Raw genomic sequence first — 19,561 nt, 5'->3', positions numbered from 1 at the left:
TTTCTAAAAGTCTTGGAGTCCTTCTGCCTCTATCTCCGAATTTGCATTGAGAGATTAACAAAGAGGCAACATATATAAATGTTTTCGGTTCGTTATAAATGGTATATATGAATTTGCAAGATACTCTGTAGGGATTAGTTTACATATTCCTTGGAAATACTGTAATTTGGCTCAGTCACCACCATCATTGTGAGTTCCACGTACTTGATTCTTTTGAGGCTGCCAGTGTGTGTGTTTGGTGAGGAGCAAGTACAAAAGACAGAAGTCATGTTTTGCAATAACGTGCCTCCTGACACAGAGAGGATGGAGAGAATCAAATAGTGTTCTTTGATCTCTTTTTATCACCATTGCTCATGGATTGCCAACCACTTTGCCCTAGGAGGTGTTCCTTTACTCCGGAGCTGGTCAAGCCTTCTGCTTTACGGCATCCTTGCCCACACAAGCATCAGAGCATTCCTGCCATTCCACGTACCTCCCTTGAAATCATCTAGGTTCCTGTTTCTAAGGATGAAATCAGCAAGACAGCAGGCAGTATTAGTTAATCAAACCTCATAGACTCTGAAGCTCCAAGGCAAGTACCTATCTGGTCGAATTTACATAAGTTCCACATTTTCACTAAAAAATATCACTCTGGCCCCCTTTCTTAGAAACAGGGCTGGACTTGAAGACTGCTGTCAGCTTCATAAGAGTGAAGTGATTGTTTTCATTGCTTTGACATCCTGGATCTGATTAGCAGAAGAGGAAAGAAGAGAGCATGGGACAGCAGTAACGTACAAATGTGGTTCCTCTTTTACCAGGAAATACCAGACAGGAAAAGTGGTATCCAGAACTTGGGACCTGTCAGGTGAGTCCTGAGAGACAATGCATTCTTATTTCTATTTCCTGAATTGTTATATGTCCTATATTTGCCATTTCACTTTGAAAAGCCTGTATTTCCCCTGAAATCAGTGATTCTTGATTCTAGCGGCACATTTGGGAATGTTTGGGGCCCACCCACAAAGACCTGGATTTAGTGGGTTAAGAGAAGAGACCCAGACAGAAACATAGTCAGAAAGCTCTCCGGGTGATACTGATTTGCAAACAAGGGTGAGAGCCCTTGCCACACCTCCTGGACCCTCTCCTTAGTGTGGCTGAAAGGCCAGGTGCTGATCAGAGACATAGTAAGGTGCCAAATTTCAGGCAAGTTGAAATGGGACACCCAGATAGATTTATTGGCACTTTGTGAACTATCGTTTCCTCTCAATTCTCAGAGCCTATGTGGCATCCCCCTGACCCTGCCAAAGATTCTCAGAGAAACAGAATCCCAGAGATGTTTTTTTATGCTCATCGGCTGTTGATAATGAAATGCATTTTTTTTTCATCTTTGGACAAAGGACTTGCTAATTGCCTCATTTTTAGATTGTTGTTTAGATCAGACTATTAATAAACTAATCAACAAAGACATTTTCAAAACAGAATTCGTAAAGCAAGGTGTGTGCCCTTCTTCAAGAATGAAGTAGTACAGCTTTTCTGGATCAAATGTCCTTGTCATTTGAATAAAAGAACATCTTTTCTTCTGTCCACTTGAACAAATTGAATTGAATTGAATGCACCCCCTTTTGATCTTGGCATTTTCAAAGTCATGAATAAAGCAGTTTGCAGGGACAGAATGAGATTTCTGAGACTTGACCTGTAAAAAGTCAGAAGGCAGCATGCCAGAACTAACATCACATATAAAAATCTTATTACTGTTTGAATTTCCTATTATCATGACTTTAGCAACTGGGGTGAAAGGAGATAAATCTGAACTCACAGAATTAATGAAAACTTTCTTAATGATAGTTTAGAGTGATCAAAACTCAAAACGTCTCCAAAGAGCTTATTTGATTCACTGAATACCTGTATATTTGAAACAGAAACATAAGGAATATATTTATATGAAATATAACCTTTATAATATATGGGCCAAGTATGATCATTGTGTTAATATTTGAATTGATGCAATTATGTTACAGTTAAAATATAAGTATATGGACTTTAGCCAAATTATTATATTTAATTCTCAGTACAACTCCAGGGAGACTTCAGGGCAGATGTTATTTTACAAAGGTACATTATGCTTAAGAGATTTGTTTTAGATATAAATATAGTGCAAGGATATTCCTGGAAGGAATAGGCATATAAGCCAAAAAAAATTTTTCTTGCTCCCAGTCTTGAAATAATTTTTAATTTACAATTTGAAAGACAACTCATTTTTTCCTATTGGTTCCCCATATTCTTTGTACGGGGGGGGGGGAGCATCTTTCCTAGTAAAATGGAAAAGAAGTAGATGTTATTTTCTTACCCATGAAATAATCTACTAGTGCTCATCGAACTTAAATAAATCCAGTGCCTAAAGCATTGTTAAAGGAAAGATGAATGAAGAAGTGTCTGAATGAGGTCAGGGACCCACAGGCACAGAAGGAGTTTGTGGAAATAGTGCAGGCTTCTCTCATTTACTCTAATTCCAGTTCAAAGATTTAGGGTTTTCTGCATCCAGGGCTGCAGGGGCAACCCTCCTGTCTCTTGCTGTACTTTGGCAAGTAGATCACTTTGTCTCTAAGAGTTCCCCACATGGTTAAGAATGCTTAACTGGCAGCCAGCTTGCATAATTTGTGATTAGAGGGTGATAAACCAAGCTTTTGTTTTGAGGATGATTTTATAATTCAATGAAAAGTCCGCATTATCTCATTAGTGTCTCATCCAAACCAGGATTGTTTTCCCTCATTCTCTGCCTGTCTCTTTCTCTCTCTGCATTCTTTTATTGGTAGTTAGTAAGTAGGAGTGGTTGAATGTGACTGATCCATAGTCTTTTGGTCCGTCCAAGTGTTCAAGATTGGAGATCTCTGAGTACACTTCACACCCAATTGCAGAGAGTTAATCTACTTTTTGGAAGTGCCATATACAAATACTGGTCCCTTGGGAAATACTGAATTTTATGCTGGTTAAACCCTAGTTTTTCAGACGGTTTTAGTTTTCTTCCTACTTATAAGATTGCATGTCGGACACTGGGCATGAGGATACAAGCTTGTATCCTTAAAGCTTTCTGAGTCTGTGAGAGCTGGTGACATGTATCAGGAAAACTTCCCACTTTGCTTTGAGGTCTCATTTTACCATGTTGTGCATAAGGTTCCTCTATTCATATGGCTGGGAGAGCAGAATTAAGTTGCTTCTTGGAATTAAAAAAATGGTAGAAAAGAAAAATCGGTTATTGAGACCTTGCTATAAAATTGGCAATTCAATATGTTTAATAAATTTGCACAAATAAAATGGCACTCAGATATTTTAGGATAAAAACATTTTTATACTGTCTACATGCAAAGAAACACTCAAGTTTTTGCTTATTCATCAAAAACTTCATCACAATTTAATTCATCACTAAATTGTAGGATATTGTTACAGAAAGCAAGTGAAGAGGGATAGAGCAGTTGAGCATATGCCTTCTGCTCAGGGCTTGATCGTGGGTCCAGGGATCAAGTCCCACATCGGGGTCTCTGCAGGGAGTCTGCTTCTCCCTCTGCCTGTGTCTCTGACTTTCTCTCTGTATCTCTCATGAATAAATAAATAAAATCTTGAAAAAAAAAGCAAGTGAGGATGTTTGGTGTATACCAGAACCACAGACTATCTTAAAAGTGAATATCTTAAATTAGTACATAATAATTATCTGTTACTATCAGGAGGACTATGTAGAAAGAATGCATAAAGTCCTTGAAATGTTTTACTTTCTTTAATAGAGAATTTAATAGAGAATTTTGAACTATTTTATACTAAATAAACTTAGTAAATCATTTTCTCACATGAGTAGGTGTACAAAAGTCAATGGGATTTTAGTCTTTTCCTGCCTAAATTATTAAGATATCCACATTACTGAGTTTTAGCCTTCTTGTTTTACTGTATTAGTATTTTTAAATGTAGGGCCAGGGGTGGTCAGCCCTGGTGGCCCAGCGGTTTAGCGCCACCTTTGGCCCAGGGCGTGATCCTGGAGACTCGGGATCCAGTCCTGTGTCAGGCTCCCTGCTTGGAGCCTACTTCTCCCTCTGCCTGTGTCTCTGTCTCTCTCTCTCTGTGTGTCTCTCATGGATAAATTTTTTAAAAAATTTAAAAAAATGCAGGGCCATAATAAAAGGAAAAATAAAAGAGCTCTCTTTAAAACAGATAAATATTCTTAACAATTCAGTTATACATATGTACGGAATAAAATAAATGGCATTTTTAAAAATGCTAAAATGAGATGCCATCATATAATGGATCAGAAATTCAATACTCTGAGAATTCAGTGAATTTTTAGTCCACCCAAGGAAGAGAGTGGAATAGAAACAACTGATGATTCGCTGCTTCTAGTTCAAGAATTATAACCTTGGACAGAACATCCGGAGAATCAACTTAAATTACAGTGATAGGGTGAGAGAGAGAAAAGCTTTCAGAGTTTTGTAGATAGCATTTTATATATGTAATTTTGTCAAGAAATGGGGTTTTCTATCTACATAAATATTTCAGATAACTAAGCTTAAAATAAAATATTAAAACACTGTCAACTAAAAAAAATAACAAAAATATTATATTCACTTCCCTACCTTTTTCAGTAGCGAAAAAGTCTAACCTGATTACCTTTGATTTAATAACTCACTGTTGTTAATATGATGCCCTCTGAGGATTTCCAGTGCTGTCTCCAGTAAGCGATGGCACCTGATCCTACTATATTCCAAAATTATATTAATTCTCCTCATAGTGTGTTTCCCCTTTAATTAATGTCAGATTTCTTTGCAATAATAATGAATTAAATAATAATTTCTTAAAATGCTAAAATCATGATGCTCATAGAAGCATAAAATGAACACTCATCAAAGATTTTATAATTAATTAATGAGGGCACAAGGAAGGCATTCCAAGTTGCTCAAAGGAAAATTCTAAAAATGCACACATCCATAGACAATTGGGAAGTTGTAAAGTCAGTCAACAACCACAAGGCAATGATCAGTTGTTTTCCAGCTCACAACAGTCTTCTGCATTATTCTTAGGTTTCTAAAATTTCTAAAGTTGTAAAATAGCTCAAAGATAACTAAAGGCTGTGATAATCCAAAGGGGTGGACTGGATACGATATCTAGTAATCTTATTTTTGCCTATTTCAAAGTCTTTCACAATTTTTCCTGATATAATTGAAATAAAATAAATTATTTCATAAGTGAAATAAAAAATATTTATTACTTACTATTCCAGGCACTGTTTTGAGAACTTTACATATATTAACTCATGTTGTCTTTCAAAAATGATTTTATTATTAATAATAATGTTCATTATAATAATGGAAGGAAACACTATTACTATCCCCATTTTACGGATGGTCCTATATGTAGTCAGTGGTGGGATTGACCCCAGGTTACTTGGCTCCATTGTTTATCTTTGTGCTATACTAATATTTGATATTATCCTGAAGCTTTTAGCAGACACATTTAAATGTAGCCAAATCTAAAAATTTCTCAAGGGAATCCATTGTTTCTATTTGCAAAAAACAAAATGAAATTGTTTTCACATTGTAATGGAGAAACCACATATAGGATTCTTAACCAATAGTCTTAGTTACATACATTCACTCTACTGACTTTGGAATGATGCTTTCCCAACAGCTCCAAGAATTTTTTTCTGAATGAGCAGGTATGACTTCATGTTTGTTATTGTTTTGATTTTAACCACATCACTGTGCTCCTAGTGGAAAGGAATTCAACTTTTGGATAAATGGTAACTACATGAAGTACAGATTTCACTACACTGTATCAACTAATGTGGACTACAATAACATCTTTTGTAGGGAGGATTTAAATTGAATGGTGCATCTTAAAACCTTAGATACATTTTTAATGGAGAAAAACAAAAATCAGGATGAAATAATGTACCACCCTTCACATAACTTTAATGTGCTTAAATCATCCTTATAAAATTCATAATATAAAATAGAATTATTTTTTATATTAATGTTTCTCAACATGTAAAGAATGAAGCTCTGGGGGTCTTTGAAACTGCTTACCCATCAAGAAAAGCCATTGTTTTCATAATAATAGTGAGGTATTATTATTTGCCTTTTTTTTTTTTTATTTTTTTTTTTACTGTGTTGACATTTGTAGATGAAAAGTCAATGGTGAGTAAAACTTCTGGCAACTTAGCACAAAGTAATGTAATATTAGGAAGAAAAATGAGGTAGTTTGCTTAAGAATGCCCTTAATGAAGTAATGAAAATAAAAAATTTTATTTAATATCAACTCCTAATTACCTATATTTTCAATGTTCTGTGTGACAAAATTGGAAGTAGGCATAAAATATTTCTGCTGCATACCATGGGTATGATGTCTGTCTCAAGACAAAGCACTTGTGCCACTGAGTTGTCAGCCCAATTAGACACTTTTTTCATGCAACACCATTTTTAGTTGAACAAATTACTAGAAGAAAAAACTATACATGTTCAAGTTTTCAATATTGGGTAGATAGTTTCTCTGAATGAACAAAACAAGCCATCTCTTTAAGGAAACCAATGGACTACATACACAGGACTAGTGATGAGTCAGAATTTCATATAAAAATAGAATTTTGAAAACTTGTATCTGCTGTTGTGAACTTTTTTGATGAGTCTGGTGGGTGATATTATTGAATGTGCTTCTAAAAATAACACTATATAATAAAACGTGTTGAAATTGGAAGACCTGTTTAGCTTATATACATGTCACGAGAAACAATAATGTGGAATAATTTTAAATCTTTTGATATCAAACTTACAAAAACTGTAATTTCATTGTATACTTGCAAATACTAGTAAGGTAAGGAAAATTTGGGTGCTTTGAATGAGTGAGAGAAGCAGATTAATTCTACTTTTAGTTAACTTTTGTGTTAGGGATGCAAGATAGGGAAATGTATGGAATTAAGCTCCACTTCAAAGAAAGTGAATAGTGCTCAGAGAAAACTGCATAGGGTTAAGTCCCAGTGGGTTTTTTATCCTTCTTTTAAACCTTAGGGTTTAGACACGTTTTTTAAAAATAAATTAAGGAAGGCTTAATTTGAGGGGAAGACAGATTTGTGGGTTTCTGTTCTTTATAAAATAATCTCAAAAGTTGCAGTCTTTACTGAAAGCCAGTCGCTAATCAATAAATACATTTTGTTATGAACATATATGAAATTAGTCATTGGTCAGTATTAAAGTATTTAAATCTCCCAATTAAAAAAAAAAACAAACTAGTAATGCAGATCTAATTTTTAAAAGACTCACAAGTATTGGACAAGACTTTAAAAAAAAAAAAGTTAAAGCTAAGTATATCTAAGGAAATGGCTTATAAAAAATAATAGTAAAATTACATACTTTGAATTAGTTTTTAAAACCATAATATGAACTTGCAAACTTTTTTTTAAGAGGGAAAAAAAAAGTATAAACTTGTATATAAGAAGACATTGCTTGCTAGCCACAATTCCATAACGTCTAAGGGAAAAATTAACAGTAATTGGATCTAGTTGTAGTTTCTCTTTACATGAAGCTTATATGTCTGAATGACAAGAAATCTCTTTTATTTTATAGTCCATTACTCTGCATTGATGTAAATAAGGTGTTACAAAACAGTGGCTAGCACTCTATGGCCTACAGACATGCTTATTTGCCATCTTGTATTTTTAAATTAATTTTTAAAGGTTTTATTTATTTATTTGAGAGAGAGAGAGCCTGAGTGGGGGGAGGGGGAGAGGGAGAAGCAGCCTGGATGCTGAGCAGGGAGCCCGATGGAATGTGGGGCTCAATCATGAGATTCCAGGATCATGACTTGAGCCAAAGGCAGACGTTTAACTGACTGAACCATCCAGGTGCCCAGCCATCCTGTATTTTTATACTGAATTTGTTAATATTTAAAATTCATAAGACTTCATTGAAAAGTTTGAAATTTCTGACTTCTTTTGGAGAATTAAGAAATCTAACACTGAAACACTGACACTTCTTTCAGAAACTTTCAAGTGGAGCTGGCATGTGGGATCTACTCTTGTTGATGGGCATGCAGTGTCTAGTTCCCCTGGGTCAGTTCAGGTGATTCACTCACCTCCATTCCTTACCTGGACTTGGGAAGGCATTTGGTTTTGTAAAAACTGTCAGAGTGTGGGTGTTCACCCCCAGTGTCTTTTCCCTTTCACTGACAGTAACACACACAGTGAATATGTTCAAATATAGAACATCATATCATGGCATGAGGATCATGGCAGTGCTCTGCTACTCTGTTCTAGGAAACCTGTTGTTAGGGAGCCTCACTCCTGACAGCTTCCAAATGGCCATGTCTTTGGATTCATCGCAGCATTTATGGCAGGCCACGCTTCCCCTAAGGGAACCTAGGGTAACCTAGGTAACCTAGTAACCTGGTAACCTAGCCAGTTACCGAGCACAGCAGGGTACTGGAATCTAGTCATTCTTCCCAGGGCAGGATACTTCCCAGTGGCAGCTTTGCCATGGGCACTCCCTATCAGCCTGGCCAGAATTTTCTCAGGAGTACACTGTGCTTTGAGACTTTGCCTACTCCATTCTTCTTACTCTCTTTTCACATGTGTTAGATCCGCTGCAGAACCCAAAGACCCTTATCTGCTCTCATTCCTACCTCCTTTTCCTTCACTTATGATGATAGCCAGTCCTCAAGATGATGGTCCTCAATAATGCCCCACTCCTGGTATCCACATTGTTACGTAGACATTTCCAAGATTGGTTATAAAAAAGTACAACCTCTCTTCTGGGTGCATTCTCTTGCTTGCTTTTGTAATCTCTCTCTCTCTCTCTCTCTCTCTGTCTCTCTCTCTCTCTCTGATTGCTTACATGCTCTAAGCTAAACAAATGCTATGCCATGAATAGCGTATGGAGAGGTCTACATACTGAAGAAATAGTTTCTCAGCAATACCATACCTGGGAGACTGTAGCCTCCAACAATCATGCAAGTGAGGCTGGAGGCAGATTTTCCAGCCTGAGATGACTCTCTCCCCAGCCACCAACTGGACTGCAGTCTCCTGAAAGACGCTGAGCTGGAACTACACAGTTAAGCCATTTTTGGATTCCTGACCCTTAGAAAATGTTTGATATAATAGCTGTTGTTTAAAGCTGTAGGATTTGGAGGTAATTTGTTACACACCAATGTGTAACTAATACACACATACACATTTTCACCAATAAGTCTGTTGCATAAAAAATCTGCTTTGGTATCTGCTTCTTGGGGGAAATAAGCTGATATATAAAGGCTTCTCCAGATTTTGAGAAAACTCATTTTCCCCCAAAAAACATCAAACATTGCAATCATTTTCAGGGACTGCAAACATGAATGATACATCAATAAAGACTTCTCACTCCACAGTGCCATAGATGAAACAGGCCAACAAGGCATGTAATTCCCTTTACACCAGCTCTGGCACCATTTCTTTTCCTCCCCTGGAGAATGTATGTTGGGGTGCAAAGGAGTGTAAGTGGCATTACCGCAGGGTTAATATTAGACCTCCTCTCAGAAGAGAAGAAAATAATCCATAAGTGTTTGGGGCTCTTTTTATTTAAAACACATTTCTTGCAATGCATCTTACAACTGGTAGGTCAGTTATCATGACACTATCACTGAGAAAACATTTTAGTACTGTCAGGTTTTTTGAAGGTTTGGGGAATACTAATGATTAACGTCCAGATTACAAAAAAGCATTCCATAAGGTCTTTGCAAAAATAACTTTGAGGGATGCCTGGGTGGCTCCATTAGTTGAGTGACTGACTCTTTGATCTCTGGGTTGTGGGATTGAGCCTCTTGTTGAGCTCTGCACTCAGAAAGGAGTTGGCTTCTCTTTCTCCCCCTCCCTCTCTTATTTTGCCTCTCCCCTTGCTCTCTTTTTTAAAAATAAATAAATAAATCTTAAAAAAATAATTTTAAAAGGGATTGGTCTGTCAAAACACGTGCAAGTTTGACTTTGAGAGGAACCTAAAACTTGGAGCTGAGCATCTGGAGAAATCAGGGAAAGGCTAAGTTGGAGGCAAGTTTGGGAGAATAAGCTGGAATTAAGGATAGTCCTTTAGTGATCTGATTTTTGGCAGTGAGAGGGCATGTGAACTCAGATTTGTATCTGACTCTCAGTGATGTCCATAGTGTATCAGTTAGGGCTCTTTCAGTTGACAGTAAAAGAAAAAAAAATCAAATTTACTTGTGGAATAAAAACACAATTTTCATGTATTTATTTTTAAAAAGATTTTACTTACTTATTTGACAGAAAGAGAGAGTGCACAAGCAGGGGGAGCAGCAGTCAGAGAGAGAGGGAAAAGCAGATTCCCCACTAAGCAAGTTGCTCAATGCAGGGCTCCATCCTAGGACGCTGGGATCATGACCTGAGCCAAGGGCAGATACTTAAGCAACTGAGCCATCCAGGAGTCCCAAAAAGCAATTTTTAAGTGTAAAGTTCTGTCCTTCTGTGTGATATGATCAGGACTTACAACATCACCTGGACCCATTTCTGGGCTCTGCCTCCCTTGGGCTGGTTGGATTCTCTGAGTCTACACTGTGGGTCCACACTTTGTGCTCACTATATCACAGTATCTGGTTGAGCCTTGGATTTCTACTCTCTTATTGAACCATGGTGGCTAGGAAGATTGTATAGACTCCCTTTCCTTGGATTTCTGAATCTTCTTGCATCCTGGCCTTCACCTGTAGGAAGCTGATCTGTTTGAATTAAATCAACAGGCTCTCATCACTCCCAATATGTTTTGACGTCAGTCAATGAGGAGTCTTGGCAGGAAATCCTTGGCATTAAGAATGGGTCAGTGTAATTACTCATTTTGGGCCTCACCAAAAGCCCACAGGTCTTTGCTCTACATGATTCTCTCTGCTTCCAGTGCCCTAGATTCTCTTCCTCTCCAAATACTTCGAGTCTATGGGGGTAGCAGTTCCAATGAACTTAGATTTTTCACATTATCTCTAATGGTTCTTCTCTAACCTATGTACCCTTTGTAACTAGTCTGTTTGTAAATAAGTGCTCCTCAATTTATCCTGAATGGATTGTACCATCTGTTTCTGTTGGGTGTCTAACTGTTACAGAGATAGAAACTACTGATTACTTCTGATCATGCTTATGTCCTGCCTGAGGCTAGGGGAGGCCTACTTAGACAACATGAGCAGAGAGCTAGAAATGGGAAGCAGTTATGGGGAGAGGTAAGAATGGATGTCAGAGAGGCAGACAAAGTTGATTAATCACAAAGAGGTTTGATCTTGTTGCAAGGAGGTTTGGTGAGTGTTTCTAAGGAAGATGTTTGGTGGATGTCTGTAAGGGTTTCCAGATGAGCTACCTTGTTAGAGCATGTCTATATCACCCTTAGGATATGAGCACAGGATCCTGCCTCCAGATAGGTGACTGGTAAAGGGTGGAGAGAGCTAAGAAAGTGCACTGGTTTGTTTACATAGCATAGTGCTACTCTGTGATAATGTACACACATTGCATGGTGGTTAATCCATATTACTGAATGTCACTTCATGTAAATCTGTCACGTCCGCACAAATAGTTGAGGGGCCAGAAGATAATTCTATTTCAATTCAAGAATTCAGAAATTCTGCAGAAAGGGATATGTGTGTGAGCTTGGAGAAATTATATGAAAAAATATCCCAAATACAGCTGATGCGCATTTTATCGTCTCTGAACATGGTAGATGAGGACCAAGGCTGTCTTCCATTTACCTGGGTATCTTACAAAAGCATCTTTCTTTCTATTTAGCTTTTGTTCACATTTTAGTTATTCTTTTTCAATTATGTTCAATGAGTGGCGATGCACTGGGTGAAAGTCACTTGAATACTGGTGAACTAACTCTGTTCCTATATCTTACTAGTAATTTTTTTATAAGTATGATTAAAATGGATAAATGACTCAAGATGTGGAAGATAATAAGTCCTTTAATTATATTTTATTAAAGATATTTAATTATTATTTTATTAAGTATATTTTATTTTTTATTATGTTATCAGGTACTTTTGGTTATGACATTGTAATCTGCAAGCTGAATATAAACTCTTAGTAAGCCAAAGGTTTGTTTTACTTGGCTAGTTGATGCTGCCAAAGGAGGGAGCACGTAAAACTTATGTTCCACCCACGCTTATGGGAAGTCTAACCTCAGTCAAAATTTCAGATTTTATTATAGGGAAGAACTATTTGATTGTCTTGCTTACTCTGGACACCACCGAGACACAATTATTCACCCCAATGCCATGGGTCATCTTTAGAACTATTTGATCGTGTGGCCAGTAAATCTATTTCAGCAAAAACCTGAGAAAGAATGGATATTCCCAGAAACTCATCAATATTTCTCAGCTCCCAGTGTTCTGCATCAATATTTGATATTATCTTTGAAGGAAGTTATTCTATACTGCTAATTTAATAGGTGAAACTGGGTAAGGGACAGGCGGGGTTAGGTAGGGAGACATACATAAGGGGCTATGTAATCAAGCTCATAGAAATCCCCAAAATGCTGAGGTGTAAGGAAACCAGAGATAAGGGAACAAACCAGACCATCCTGCCCCAGGTGTCTTTTTTTATGACAGTAACTTGTGACCAACAAAGAATAACCAGACTCTAAAAATAGTAAGGGTCCCTGGTCAGTTCTAAATAAAAGACTGTCAGTGAAGGCCCACATTGGCAACCCTGTCGGGACCCCTCTCACTCCTGAGAGACTTTTCCAAATCCTTGCTTAATAAACTACTGCTTGACTCATTGTCCTTTGTCCTTGAGATTCATTCTTTGACCTCGTGAAGCAAGAATCCAGCTCTCCTACTTCAAAGCTGAACCAATGTATCAGGAAGTGTGATGGGGTAGTTATTACATGGAATGTCACAAATGGGCATTAACTATTCCTGCTGATGATTATTAGACCCCTTTCCAAATGATTTTCTCCTTCTTGCTCCTTTTTAATAGGTTAAAAACAGCTAACAAGGGGATCTCTGGGTGGCTCAGCGGGTTAGCGCCTGCCTTTGGCGCAGGGTGTGATCCCGGAGTCCTGGGATCGAGTCCTGCATCGGGCTTCCTGCATGGAGCCTGCTTCTCCCTCGGCCTGTGTCTCGCCTCTCTCTGTGTCTCTCATGAATACATAAAATCTTTAAAAAAATAGCTAACAATCATGTTTACAGAATTTCCACTAATTTGATCTGATATTTAAAAATTGACACATTAAACTTATAATAGCTTCAATTATGAAATCTCACCTCCTGCCACCCACCTTCAAATATCATAATTGCACAGACCACTGGCTTTCTACTAGCTCAGAGTTTTGATTTATTTTTCATGATATGATCTCCTTATTTGTGAATATTAAATCATTCCAGAGATCTGGCATTTGGACCTAGTTATATGTTCCTTTTTTGCCATGAGATAAGGTGGATATGAATAGGGAATGACACTGGAGAATACATCTATCTGACTTTTAGTCTCAGATTAGCACATCTGTGGTGTGTGTGTGCGCGTGCGCAGGCACACACACACACACACACACACACATTGGGATTGCAGCCAAGAAAAAAGGATGATAAGTGGCAAAAGGGACAGACCTCACCAGCCCAGAGATAAAGCCACAATAAACAAGTAAATCACCTATCTTCAAGAAAAGAGCTTAGCTTAGTTTAGGGAACAGCTCCAAATCTGTGAGGACACCCTGGGTCTATGCCAACCCTCATATCTGTACCTCCATGAGTAAAAGAACCATGGGGATGACTGGGGAAGTTGTGTATCTTTGCATGTGTGTGTGAGGAGGGAAGGCAGAGAGGGGAGGAGGGAAGGAAAAAAATCTTGGAAAACTATGGAATCTGCCTTAATATAATTGGTTACTCTGTCTTCTTTCTCATCCTATCAGTGAGAAAGACACAATTGTGTATATATTAATACACGAACGTTGTGCACTTACAAGGTTGAGACTTGGCTGCTTCCTTATAAGGAGACACACTTAAGAAAGCATTACATGATGCCAAACATAATGTGAAACTAAGACTAATATTTCATATGTTTTCAAACCGTATTAGCCGTTTTACAGTGGCATTTGATATGGGATATTTAATGTTTTAGAACCCAAGTCAACTTGTTTAAGCTGTAATAGAAGTGTTTGTCTCTTACAATAAGGGCTGAGAAGGGAGAGAATTTCTAGGGTTGGTTATTCAGCAGTTTAATGATTTCACATGAAATCTAGTTATTTGGGTGTTTCTACTTTGTCCTCTTTAGCATATCGATGCAATCCTCATCCCTAGGAAAAGCAGTCCAAATTCATACTCACATGGTAACATTTGGAGAACAGAAAGTGTCTATTAACCCTGTTGGTCCATTGTTTGTTGTGCATTTTTAATCAGTGTGTGTGGGGGGGGCGGTGGGATTTGGAGGATGCTTTTATGGGAGCTAGCTGCTAGCTTTAAGAAGGCCATGCCATTGCACAAGTGTGTTAGAAGAGCAAAATGCAGAAAGCTGCCTCAAAGGTGGAAAGCCACCCACTGCCCAGGGCGAAAGTGCCCAAGATTAGCCAGGTACAGACCAGAGATGCTTAAAACCTAACCTCCGACTAGAATGCATGTCTCCCTAGCTTTGTTGTCACAGGTTGTAATCTCTAGGAGATGAATGCCTGCCACCTGTCCTTAGCTAAACTTAATGCATATTAATGATTGCCTTGTGGTCTTTGCTTTAAGCACATACCTCTGATTTTTTTTAATAAATTTATTTTTTATTGGTGTTCAATTTGCCAACATATAGAATAACACCCAGTGCTCATCCCATCAAGTGCTCACCTCAGTGCCCATCACCCAGTCACCCCCGCCCCCGACCCTCCTCCCCTTCCACCACCCCTAGTTCGTTTCCCAGAGTTAGGAGTCTTTCATGTTCTGTCTCCCTTTCTGATATTTCCCACTTATTTTTTCTCCTTTCCCCTTTGTTCCCTTTCACTATTTTTTATATATACATACCTCTGATTTTTGTCAGGAAACCTGAGTGAATAAAAGTAATGGCAAAGCCCTGCTCAGGGCTCTTGTCCTTCCTGACAATATCCTCTCTTGTCTTTATTTCTGCGTCTGCTCCTAGGCCGGACAGGGGAAAACTTTTCAGGCTTGAATAGCCTACAACATACTCTCAGGCTTCCTCTCCTGTCTATTAATTAGAATTGAGTTATTCGCCATATAGTTTGTTGAGCGGTGTTTGAATTTGTCAAATGTTTTCTTCTGCGTATTTGAAATAATCTTATATATCTTTGGTTCTGTTAATATAATAAATTGCATTGACCGCTTTTCAACAGTTAAACCAACTTTGCATTTCTGAGATAAACTCCACTAAGCCAGAATTTATAATTCTTTTAAAATATAGTTTTGGTTTACTAAACTTTTGTTAAGAATTTTTGCATTAAAAAAAGAATTTTTGCATTAATGTACATGAAGGATTTCCATCTGTGGTTTTCTTTAAGTGTCTCTTTTGGTCTTGTTTTGTTTAGGTATCATAATGTTGGCCTCACTGAATAAGCTGGGAAGCATTTCCTCCTTAATTTTTTGGAAGATGTGTAGAATTGGTATTATTTCTTTTTTAAATGCTTGGTACAATTCAGTGAACACATGTGGGCCAAAAATTTTCTCTGTGGGAAGCATTTTAACTATGATTACAATTTCTTCAATAGATACAGGACTACTCAGGTAATAAAATTCTTCTTAGGTGAGATCTGCTATCTATTTGTGTCTTTCAAACTATTTGTCCATTTCATTCAAGTTGTTGAATTTAATGTGTATAGAAGCTATAACAATACCTTCTCTTGTTTGTGGCATTGTTAGTGTGTTATTCCTTTTTCCTATGTAATCAGGCTAGAAATTTATCATTTTTATTGATCTCCTCCACAAACACTTTAGTTTCAGTGATTTTTCTGTTTTCTGTTTTATTGGTGTCCTTTGTGATCTTCATTATTTCAGTTATTCCACTTACTCTGTGCTTAATTTTTTTTTCATGTTTTTTAAGTTGAATTGGAGTTCATTACTTGAGACTATTCCTTCTTCTATAAAGCTTGTAGCTCTAAACTTCTCTCTATATACTGCTGAAGCTGCATTCCATAAATTTTGATATATTGCACTTTTATTCTTACTTTCAGTTCAAAATAATTCAATTCAAAATAATTTCTAATTTCTATGTTGATTTCGTCCTTGACCCTTGCATTCATAACGAGTCTGTTATTTTGTTTCCACATATTTTGGAATTATCTATAAAATTTTAAGAAATTGATTTGCACTTTACATTTTTTTGGTCATATTTTGTGGTTTTAAATCTTATTAAAATTTTTGAAATTTGCTTTATGCTTCAGAATATGGCCTATTTTGGCAAATATACCATATGATCTTGAAAAAAATTTATTCTAGCTGTAAAGTATTCCATAGGTGTCAATTAGATCGAATTATTAATATTGTTATTTGATTCTACTATATCCTTGTTATTTTCTGTCTACTTCTATTACTTAGTGGCAGAGGAGTACTGAAATCCCTGAGTAAAATTTTGGATTTGCATGTTTCTCTTTGCATTGCTCAGGGTTTTTTTCATATATTTTCATAACAGTTTTATTGAGATATTATTCATATACATGAAATTCACATTTTTAAGTGTACAACCCATGGTTCTTAGTCATTTAAAAGTTATGTGACCATAACTATTCTCTAACTTTAAAATATGTTCACCTGCTAAAAAAATCTACATCAAGACTCCTAACTGGGAAACAAACAAAGGGTTGCAGAAGGGGAGGAGAGTGAGGGGATGGGTGCGACTGGGTGATAGGCCTTAAGTAGGGCACTTGATGGGATGAGCACTGGATGTTATACTATATGTTGGCAAATTGAATTAAAAAAAAAAAAAGAATGTTCACAGAAGCACTAATAAATAAATAAATAAATAAATAAATAAATAAATAAACCCTAGTTCTCCACTTACAAAAAAAAAAAAGAAAGAAAATCTATACCTATTAAAAATCACTTCAAATTCCCCCCTGCCCCCAATTCTTGGCAATAATTAATATACACTACTGTTTGTCTCATGGATTTGTCTATTTTGGACATTTCATGTGAATATAATTAAATGATATGTGATTATTTCAAAGGTAGAAGTGTAAATCAGTCTTTGTCATTCCTCTTAGCTATATTTTTGGTTATGTCTTTAAAAACATTTTAAAACCTTCTATAAATTTGAACCTAAAACTTTATATTTACCATAAGCAACACAAATTTTATATGCAATGGTAACCAAAATATTGAATCAAAAAGTAAAAAATTGATCTGATGTAAATTTACTCTCCATAAATTTAAAAAGTACATTGAAAGCCCTCATTTCACTGTTTGTATTCAAATGAACTTAAAAGAATACATTAAGCTTGCTGTTTTCACTTTTCCGTCAGATGTTCTGGCATTTAGACTAATAAAAATTATGAAGGAAGACTTACTATTCTATATTGGTGAATATAAAGACTCCATTGATTTAGGATAATCTGTCAAAATTATAATCAAGAAAATCCAACAAAAACATTTGCCAAAATTACAACAGAAAAAGGACAGACACTGTGTGGAAGAGACTAGATAAATAAGTACATTTCTGAAAAAGTACTTAACTTTATTATTGAAAAATGCCAACTAAAACTGACAATTAGTCATCTTTTCTTTGTTAGTTTATATTTAACCTGTTATTTATAACTTTTACTTTATCTTCACTCTATTTGTCTTATATAAATTTCACAACATACATTTTGTTTGGTTATTTTAAACATAAAAACCAATACTTCCCTCTATAAAAATTAAGCATAGAATTTTAAACTGAATAGAGAATTTATCATTTGGAAGTTCAGATACTAAGTCTAATTTAAAATCTATCAAAGAAAAAAAGAAAATAAATAGAAAGCATAAAAAATATCCTTTTAAAATCTTTACTAAAAATATAGTAACAGTGTCTTCATTGTATTTGTAGGTAATTATGTGATATATTAATTACAAAATCTTTTAAATAAATTATTTAATAGTTTTATTTATAGTACACTAAAAATCCTGATCTAAAGTTTCTCCCAACTGTTTCATTCATTCTCTAAGAAAAATATTTTTAAAATATTTTTTTAATGGTGTCTTCTCATGGTCAAGTCTCTCTCCCCACACCAGCCTTTTGACTTTTTACTTATGTTTTGGAAATTGTAGTGTTTTGCATTTCTATAAAATTCAGAATAAGCTTACCAATTACTAAAAAAAGCCTGGTATTTTGACTGGTGTTACACATTACATATACACTGGTAGAATAGTTAACATTTGAAAATAGAATACCACGTGCTCATGAGGATGTAGGTGTGACTGGAACTCTCATGCATTGCAGGTGAGAATACAAAGTAGTACAGCCACATTGGGAAAGAATTTGACAGTTACTTATAATGTTAAATGGATATTTACCATATGTTGCAGCAATCTTGCTCCTTGGTAATTATGACCAAAGACTTATATGCAAATGTCTATGGCAACTAATCACCCCAAACTAGAAACTATCCAAACGTCCAAGTGGTGAATGGACACAATTTGTGGTGCATCTATTTTGGGGAAATAGTGCTCAGCAGGAAAAAGTATACTACTGGAACATACTAAAAATAGCTGGGTACAAAAGATTACATAAAGGAAGTTTCCATTTTATGACATTTTATAAAAGGTAAAGAAATATAGAAAACATAAGTAAAAAAGTCAAAAGTCTAGTGTGGGAAGAGAGATTTGACTGCAAAGGGGCAGAAGGGAACCTCACATGTTGACAAAAATAATTTCTACGTTGATCGTGGTGGTTTTTAAATGATCATGTATTTGTCAAAACTTTCCAAATGGTATACTTCAGATGGAAGATTTTGATCATATAGAAGTTTATACTTCCATACACCTGACAAAATAAAACAAAAACTCATTTTTACAAAGGCCAATTAGTGTTATCTATATAACTCATTCTAGACTTTATTACTCTTTTTTTTTTTTACTTTATTATTCTAATGGTGACATAAGTTGCAAGTGTTGGGGCTTCCTTGTGAGAAAAGGAGTTCAGAAGATTAAAATTATGATGAGGGCACTGAGGTCATGGTCTCAGGGATCTGGGATTAGGACACATGTCTAGTCCTTCAAGGGAGAAGCCCTATCTGGCTCCGCACTCTGTGGGGAGTCTGCTTCTCTGCCTCCCCCTGCCTCCCTCTGCCTCTCCTCCCACTCATGCTTTCTCTGTCAAATAAATAAATAAATAAATAAATAAATAAATAAATAAACAAACAAGATCTTAAAAAAATGATGAGAAGACTCAAATATCTCCTTTCTTATTTTCTGCCAGAAGGAGTTGCATATTCTTGTTTTAATTTCACTTTTTAAATGTTAGGTATGGTGTAAAATTTAAGCTGTATCTTGTTTCTACAAAAATAGTTTCAATAAATCATTTAATAAAAATCCTTTTATTTCCTATCAATTCAAGTTAACTTATTTTAAGACTATTCTTTACAAACTATGGGATGGGTTTTCAAAGTTCTGAATGTATTCCCTGTAGATTTCATGG

Source organism: Vulpes vulpes, chromosome 9 (assembly GCF_048418805.1).
Source record: "Vulpes vulpes isolate BD-2025 chromosome 9, VulVul3, whole genome shotgun sequence".
NCBI classification, from domain to species: domain Eukaryota; kingdom Metazoa; phylum Chordata; class Mammalia; order Carnivora; family Canidae; genus Vulpes; species Vulpes vulpes.
Note: the sequence above shows the minus strand (reverse complement) of the source record.